At 41.0% G+C, this 9,130-nt stretch overlaps 1 long non-coding RNA gene across 1 annotated transcript; it reads left to right on the forward strand.

Moving 5' to 3' along the window:
* The first annotated feature begins 1,336 nt into the window (after nt 1–1,336).
* Nucleotides 1,337–8,676, forward strand: LOC102022245. The gene is made up of 4 exons (XR_259122.1): nt 1,337–1,478; nt 1,779–1,895; nt 4,584–4,649; nt 8,393–8,676. It is a non-coding gene; the product is annotated as an uncharacterized LOC102022245 (long non-coding RNA).
* Nucleotides 8,677–9,130: the final 454 nt, after the last annotated feature.

The raw sequence follows: 9,130 nt of genomic DNA on the forward strand, positions 1-9,130 counted from the left end.
TTGTATCTAAGCTAAGTGCTTAATCATAACAAGTGCCTTTCTCTGGGGATTGTTCCCAAAGTTAGTGAAATAGGCGTTATTATTTTGTTAGTTACGCATTTATTACTTAGGGGATACATTTTATGCTCTATCTGCCTCTGGTTTCTTTTGCTCAGTTTCATGTTGGGAAGGCTCATTTTGGTTGTGGACCAATAATTTGTTCCATTTTATTGAGGAAACAGTTGAGTTTCACAAAACTAAACCCAACTGTATAGTTTAGTTTTTTATTTGTGAATATATCTCCAGGGAAATTACTATGGTACGTCTATGTGTGGTTTCTTTCTGTTTGTTCCGCTTGAGGTACATAGAACTATTTCAACCCAGTTTGATATTCTTTGTCACGCTGAAATTAGCAGCCATTATGCCTGCAATTATCGCTTTAATCTTGCTCTTTTCTTTCTTTTTGAGACCCCAAGGGATGCTTCTTGAACCTTTTGGCAATGCCCTAGAATGTGATGTTTTCACCTGCAGTTTCTCTCTTTTATATCTTTGTGCTTTGTTTGTGCTGATACTGTATTTGTAAAGAGATATAAACTCAGACAGAAGAGCAGTCTTTCCATGTAATCTAATTATGCTTTCAGAAGGCATTTTATTATTCCTACCTTACAAACACAGTATCTCGACCTGACGGTTTACACAACCCACTCAACATCAACGTTGTCTTATTTTCCTCTCCCATTCTTTCTTCTTCTTTAATCTCCTTTTTATTTGATTTTTAATTGACAAAAGCAAAAGGTCACCCTTTAAGTTGCCTGATTCAATGTTTTTAGTACAGTCATGAAGTTGCACAGCTATCTACTATTTAATTACAAAACAGGTTCATGTCCCTAAAAGGAAGCTCCAAAATCATTAGCAGTAGGAACTACCACCCACTGCCTATCACCTACCACCTACCACCATTCCATCTATCACCAGCACATGGCAGCCACTAACCTACTTTCTGTGTCTTATTAACTTGGTTTTTCTGAACATTTCATGTGAATGGAATCATAGAGTATGTGGCCTTTTGTGTCTGTCTTCTTTCATGGAGCACAATATTTTTAGATTCATCTATGTTATAATCTGTATTGTGTCACACTCCTTTGACTGCTAAATAGTATTCTACTGTAGAGATACAAGAGCTACCATTTACCCATACATTAATTGATGGACATTTGTCTGCCATGCTGTGGATGTAGCTTGTCTCCTGAGGGTTCATGTGTTGGGGGCTTTGTCACCATGGCAACATTCAGGTGATGGAACAATGAACATGTGAATTCTTGTAGGAGTTCCTTAGTTCACTGGGGGGAGCTGCTGTCTTACCTTGCTGGCAGTCTTCCTCTCTCACACACACACCATCCACCATTAGATTTTCATGACCATTAGACTCCCACCAGAGGCCACACAGATGGGGCCACCCTATCTTAGATGTTCAGCCTCCACAACTGTGAGCTAAATAGGTCTGAACTCACCTGTTTCAAATATTTCACTATAGTAATGAAAAGCAGACTAATACATTGTCTGTATGAAGAATGTTGCTATTGTACACTTCTGTAGACATTTTTGTGGAAGCATGCTTTAAGATACTTTCGGTATATTCCTAGGAATGAATTGCTGAATCATGTGGATGAACTGTGTTTAACTTTGTTTTCCACACTGACTGAGGTTTTTATATTTTCTCCAGATGCACACACACAGACGTCACACACAGTTGCCTACATTCTTACCAAGAATTCTTATTTGTTTTACTATATTGATAGTCACAGATGGATATGGCATTGGATTTTCATTTTGATTGGCATCTCCCTCTTGACTTGTGCTGTTGAGCATCTTTTCATTAGCTTTTGGCCATTTATATAACATCCTTAGAGAGACAGGTAAGCAAGTCCTTTGTCTGAAGGTATTTAGAATTTATTGCTTGCCTTTTTATTGTCAACTTTTAAGAGTTGTTTATCTATTGTGGACACCATACACTTATTAAATACACTATTTTCAAATATTTTCTCCCATTCTGTTGATTGTGGACTTTCTTGAACCTGTCCCTTGATTCACAGAACACTGTAACATTGTTATACTTAAGTTTCTTGTGTTTTGCGTGTCATAGCTAAGAAACTGCTCCCAAATGTAAGGTCTTATGTATTTACATTTGTATTTCTTCATAAAACGTTTATCATTTTGCTCTTGTCCTGAGATGTTAGATCCTGTTAAGCTAGGGATTTAAATTTATTTGTTTCTTATGGATATCTAGTTGCCCCAGCATGATTTGTTGAAAGGATGCTTTTTCTCCACTGAATGCCATTGGTACTCTTGTCAAAATACATATGGTCATATATATATGGGTTTCTATCTGGGCTCCCTAGTCAATTCTGTTGGTCTAGGTCTGTCTCTATGTCATTAGCACACTGTGTTGCTTAATGTAGGTATCCAGTGAGTTTTGAAATCAAGAAGTATGAGATACCCAACTTTGTTTGGCATTTTTAAGATTGTTTTGGCTCTATGGGTTTCCCTCCACTTCAGTGTGAATTATAGAATGAGCTTTTTTGGAGAAAAAAAGCACTACTGTTTGAATTTTGATACAGTTGAGCTGCTTTTTTATACTATTCAATTGCAATTGGAGAGTACATTTTTGCAAAATAATAATATTTAGTAACTTCAGTGCATCTTGTTTTATGCTCTAAGTGATCTATCTAGAGAATATGCGATGTGCATGCCCTTGAACGTGAGTCCTGCTGTTGCTGAGTGGGTGGTCTACAGATGTTTGCTAGGACAAAACATTCTTGTGTCACATCTTTTTCTCCTACCCAAGTGAAATTTCTTATTCTAGGGGCAAAAGAAGGAATGTCTAAGCAATTTTCTTAAAATTAGTTTGGCACAGGAAGTTAGACGGTAGGAGCCTTATCTATTGAAGCTAGAGGAGTTAAATGTGTTCCTTTAGCTCAAGAATGAAGTTTTGCTTTGGGATGTTCCTGAATTCTAGTCCCCATGCCTTCCACTTTGGTATTGATAAGATCCATAACTCTGACTCTCTTCAGCTGCTTTCATATCCCATTCTTAATGTCTCCACAATTTACTTTTGTTGCTAACCTCTGAAGAGTAATTCCGGCAATAGTGAACATTCTGTTGATTACAGTGACAATAATGAGGCAAGCTAAGAGTTTGGTCCATGAGATGGATGAGGATCAGAGGGCCTATTGTCATTCACTAAGACATTAACCTCATACACACCACAGTGTTCTCCCTACACAGGTACACTGAAGCAGGTGGAGCTCTGTAACATCAATTTGTCCTTCACCTTCAACTGAACATAATAGTTGGTGTCACCATGTGTGCCTCTAAGAAGATCTCTGTGGAGGGCTCTGTGTTGCTTGATCTGGATAAAAGCTCTGTCATAGCTCCATGGCTATACACCTGGGCACAGAGCTAGAAGAAGTTGCAAAAGTACTACTGCATCTCAGCAACTTGGGATGAGAAGTGCAAGGCACACCACCCATTGTGGGCATGGTGATGATTCACAGTGGCTCAGGGCTTTCTTGTCCAGGTGATGCATACCTACCAAGTTCAGCTCCCATCACCCTGTCTTCTGCCTGCATTGTTGAACTTTGCAAGTCCCTTGTGACCACAGTAGAATGGCTCTGGCTGCCACTGTCAAGATTGGATGCTTGCACAATAGGTTGTGCTTCCCCAGCTACTCTTATTCTCTTTCAGGTAAAATTTTACCAGGCACTGATGGTTTCTACAGTACCAGTCCCATAGTTTTTGGGAGACATCAAGAATATGACTGTTAAAGTTTATGAATATATGCATGCCTATGATCATAGCATGAATATAAAATATTAACAATTACTCGATAATGTCTGTCTCCCTTCAAAAGGCTACTTTCAAGTAAGAGACAAATGTATAACTGGTTTAAGCACTTACCTCGTCATTACTCCCAGGCAAACTTAGCCTACCTGATAAGGATGTGTTTTACATGAAGTGACCTCTTTATGCAGCACTTCGCACTTCCATGTTCATGATAACTAGTGCAGGCCTCTTGTATGCTGTTTGTATATTGATTATCGCATGGCTACTTGTACCTCATAAGACCTAAAGGCTTTCCTTGGTCTCATTTCCATTTCATTTTCTTTTTCTGGTATTCTTTGTCCTCAGGTCTAGTTAGCACTGTTGGATGGGTCTCTCTCTTCTGCAGTCTCACTAGCATTCCTTCACGCTCTTAACTTCATCGGCACCCTCCTCAGTAGATTCTGAGCTACATGAAATATTTCTAGGGTAGCAGCCCCACCTGGTTCTGCCTGGGGCATGTCCTCTCATGCTCCCATCTCATCCTGTGGTGCTATCCAGACCTGCCCAACCTCTTCTGCCTCTAGCAGACTCTAGTCTGCTTCTCTGTCTGGGAGAGTCTGAAGGTGTCTCATCTATAGGTGGCAACTGGTCAAGAAAACCTCTTTTGCTTTTCTTTGATATCTGTTTCTTTAAACTCACTTGGAGGTCACCTGCTTCCCTCTGTCAGGAAAATAACTGTGACAGCCTTGAAACCAACTAGCATTATCCTTCCTTATTAACAGGGACACGAGGCCAAGTCTCTTGCATATGGTGTGACATCAGACTCTGCTTCTGCCTGCCTTGCCCAGGTATGTACAGGCTGCTGGGCCAACCACCGGCAGTCCACACGTGAGTCCAGGGGCTGTTCAGGCTTCCTTGCCTTCATGGTAACAAGTGCTCCTGTTTGTGCATATGTGAGTGTGTGCACATGTGTGGATGTGTGTAGGGATGCATATGCATATGTGTGTGCATATGGCTTTATTAGAGTTAGAACTGCACCAAGGTAAGTGAAGTGCTCACTCCAAGTATAAAATTTAAATGGCATCACAAAACTCAGCCATCAAGGTGAATAATATTCTAGGCAATATTTTATGAAAATAAAAAGGGAAATTAATACCCAAAATTCCTATGAGTAAAATGACACAGCTCTATTTCTTTTTTTTTTTTTTTTTTTTGGTCTTTTTTTTGAGACAGGGTCTTGCTCTACAGTTCAGGCTGTCCTTAAGCTCACTTTGTAGCCCAGGCTGGCCTCGAACTTACAACAATCCTCCTGCCTCAGCCTCCTGAGTCCTGTGATTGCAGGTATGCACTACCATGCCTAGCTGACACAGCTCTAAAGAAAGAGTGAATCACACTCTGCCCATCTCACTGGCATCCCCTGTTCCTGGCTCTCAAGCTAGTAAATGTCACAAACAGACAGCTGACCTTAGGCCATGGCTCGTCATTTGATTTTTTAAAAATTGCATTAATGTATTTTGTATGTCACTTAATGCAGGTCTTTTGGTGCCCCCTTAACGCAGGTACTCGGTTCCCCACAGTTAGTGTGGATACGGTCTGCATTTACAGGGTCTGCATGGATAACAAGGCTTGCATCTGGTGATCTGCATTTGAGCCCCTTTGAGTGGTCTTTTCCTCAAAATTCTTGGCTCTGCTCTATCTTTCATTGGCCTTGGAAAATGGGGTGCCACCTACCTTGATGTGAGTAATTAGGGTTTGGTCTCAACCAGACCCAGGCCCACTAGAGGGTGCAATGAAACTGGTAGGATCTGAGAGGCACTTTTCAGGGACTGTCCTGGGGGCATCTCTGTGCAGAACTGAGCTCTGTGTGGTCAGAGCGGAGGCTGGGAGATGCCACCGTCTACAGCAGGAGGAACTGTGGTGTGTGGGGTGCGGCGCTGATGGTGCAGTTGAGTGGGGACAGAGAAGAATGAATACAGTGGGAGGCGGGGTGTATTATGGAGGTAGAGTCTACAGGAGTTGTATCTGGCTTTGATAAAGTGAAGCTAAGGGGGAGTGGTAGATTTTAACATTTTGACACTGATTACAGGTGTGGCCCCGACCTTCTCGCTTTCCTTTTTCACTCCTGTTCTCATTTCCCTGTCTTAGTTCCTTAAATCTTATTTGGAGATCAGAGCTACATTACTGTTTTGTGAGAGCTCAACTAGATAGGGTCTAGGTCAGGAACTACTTCAACACATATGGTTTGTCTCTAGGGTCCAAAGGGCACTAGTATGACTACTCCATGTTTTCTGCTCAGAGCTAATCCTGCTCAAGTCCTCATGGTGAGCGCAGAGGAGGAGCTGTTCCTCTGACAGAACCCTCAGAAGAATTCCGGTGCTTCCTAGGGCTAGCTGAGTGACTTGTACACACAGTGGTGATCCTGGAAACAACACTGTAAACTTAACACAATAAACTGTAAATGCATTGATAGGCTGAATAATTCAGACACTCAGAACTCAGCTTTGAGGACTTTGGAGCATGGCTGAAGGAATTTTAACTGGGTGGGGCTGGCCTTGTTGCATAGAGTATGCTGGTGTGGCGAGCACCCCTTGATGGCTGGGGGAATTGGTACTTGGTCTCTTGTCCATGGGTTGTGTAGATGAGTGTCACACTGAATGGGGAGTCTCCTACACTACACACTTGTTCTTTAAACGACAACATATATCCACAAAACTCAGGATGGATTGAACTTTGGTTTCCCGGGACATCACTTACATGGTCACAAACAAGAAGGAAAGAAGGAAGCAGCCCCCCGAGTCCAGCGCAATTTAACCAAAAAGAAGGATGGTTGTACCCTGTGATCTTTTGAAAAACTGGAAAATGCTGACAACTGTGTTTTCCCCTAGTATTTTCAACTACTGAGGCTTCTGGGGAGAAATATTCACCCTGATATTTGAATTGCTCTGGAGCCTCACAAAATTGAAAAAAAATTCTATTGAGTCAAGTAAATGTCTCTGACGATCCAGCCACACAGACATAGCAAACAAACGATTCTCCAGCTGGCGCTTGGCTGTCAGGGAGGAGCCAAGAAGGTAACAGATGGAGAAAGTTCCCCACAAGTGTGCCAGAAGCAGATCTACAGTGAGCGTTCTCACCACACCCCGGCCGACAGCATACACTTTACACCTCAGTCTTCCGGGAATTCCATGCAAAAGCAGGAGCTAACAGAGCTTGCTCCATAAATAGAAAACAGTTACCAAATTAGAAAGAACATCAGCGTAACAGTCTTTATCACCCATTATAGACACTGTAATTTCTCTCTCTCCTTCCTTCCTCTCCCCTCTTTCTTCCCTCTCTTCCTCATTTTTATGGTTTGTATATTCGTCCTTCCTTCCTTCTACTTTCTCCTTCTTTCCTTTCTTCTTCTTTCCACTTTCTTTCTTTCTTTCTCTCTCTCTCTCTCTTCCTTCCTTCCTCCCTCCCTATCTCCCTTTCACTCTTTCTCTTCCCTTTCTTCCCTTTCTCTTCCCTTCCTTCTTTCTCCTTCCTTCCTACTTTCCTCCCTCCCTCCTTCTTTCTTATTTCTTCAGTACATAGTGCAGAGATCAGTACATCTTTGAAAAGACAAAAAAGATGAAGGAAAGAGCTGTAAGCATCCTGCTATAGAGGCTGTGCTCCTGATGAATAATGCTGCTGTCATAACAGCAGGGATAATTTAATGCTGGCACTTAGCAACATGATAAATAGCTTGTCAGACACCGGCAGCAACAGAGTTGACTGAACTGTCCCTGACAAGTTCTGAAATACTAATCTTCTGGTAGATGGAGGCTATGCAAGGAGGGGAGGTACAGGAAGGCCACTTATGGGAGGGATCTAAATACACAGCGATGCAGCACAATTTTCAACACAAAGTTTTGTCCTTTTCCTTAAAAATCTGTCATCTGTAAAGTGGTGTCTCAAAGGTTACATGTGTTCCATTCTTGAGTATGTGATTGAAGTTTTTTAAGGGATCAGAGCAATGTTATCTTTTAGGGTATGCAGCTTGGTCTAGAGTTCCTTTTCTTCCTTCTTTCCCAAATTTGTTTGTACTCATTGCATTTTGATTTGAAAGTACTATGCTTGAGTTCTAAATACCTTGCAGTGGGGTTCAACTATTATACCACTTGCTTCCTAGTAAAAACTTTAGTCCTATAGAAGGATGCATAGTCATTATAAGTCTTATATACAAGAAAGTTAGCAAACATTTGTATAGCTTTATAGGTTAAATGAAGGATATGAATTTCTATCTTATATGTTTTAATCTGATATGATAAAGTAGTTTTATTTCCTAAACATTTAAATAGATTTTTCTTACAGGAAATGAAATTTTACCTATTAGACATAGTGTAGGGGCAAGTGGGAGTCAGGTGGATGGAAGGAGAAAGAGTTTAAAATAAAATTGTTTACAGTTTACTTTCTCCACAAAAAAGGCTTTGACATGAATACAGGAATACCTATGGTAAAAACTGAAATATAAAGTAAAACATACATTAAAAGGGGAGGAAACAAATGAACATATTTTACTGCATTTGTCCATTTATTATGCATGTCTTATATTTTTCTTCTCCCACAGATATTTGAGGCCATGAATATGAGTATAAAAATTAATATAAAGAAGTAGATTTGATGGAAGAAGCCTGGGAGGTGATTTGAGGGCTTTAGGAGGAGGGAAGTACATGGCCAAGCCTCGGGTGGTGTGGGTGGCACCTGAATTCCAGCCTGACCTCCCAAGAGCTCCAGCTGAAGCCCCTACACTCCAGCTCAGGGGATGCTTCTAAGACGGTTCTGCTGATCATTTATGTCTCCACCATGTTTAAATACCAGGAAAGAAGCTGTTTCAAATAAAGGTACATTTATGTGGGAGTCGTTTTAGATTGTTTCAAAAGCCTTTGTGCTTCAGACTAAGAGACAGCCTATTGCTGGCACTTAGGGCCTTGGGAGCAGAGAGGGAAGAAAGCAGGACACATCCTCTCTTGGCTGTTGAGTCTCTGCTTATCAGTACAGTAGCAATGCTTTTGGTACAGTCAAATGAATCCTGCCCTCCCACAGTAACTATCACTGTGGAGAAAAGAAGCAATGCACACCCACACTTCCAAATTGGATCTCTCAGATGTGAGCTGATATCCACCTCTCCTATTCCTGGAACATCATCCTATTTTAATTTCACAAATCTAGATGAGAGGAAAATAAAATTTTTGGATATTGGCTAATTATCTACTCTCAATAGAAGAATTTAATGTGCAATTCACCTCTTCCTATTTAGCGTTTTATTTGATTCTACTACCAATTACTGTTGCACGGAATCGATTCC

Source organism: Chinchilla lanigera, unplaced genomic scaffold (assembly GCF_000276665.1).
Source record: "Chinchilla lanigera isolate Chin_1 unplaced genomic scaffold, ChiLan1.0 scaffold00001, whole genome shotgun sequence".
Taxonomy (NCBI): Eukaryota; Metazoa; Chordata; class Mammalia; order Rodentia; family Chinchillidae; genus Chinchilla; species Chinchilla lanigera.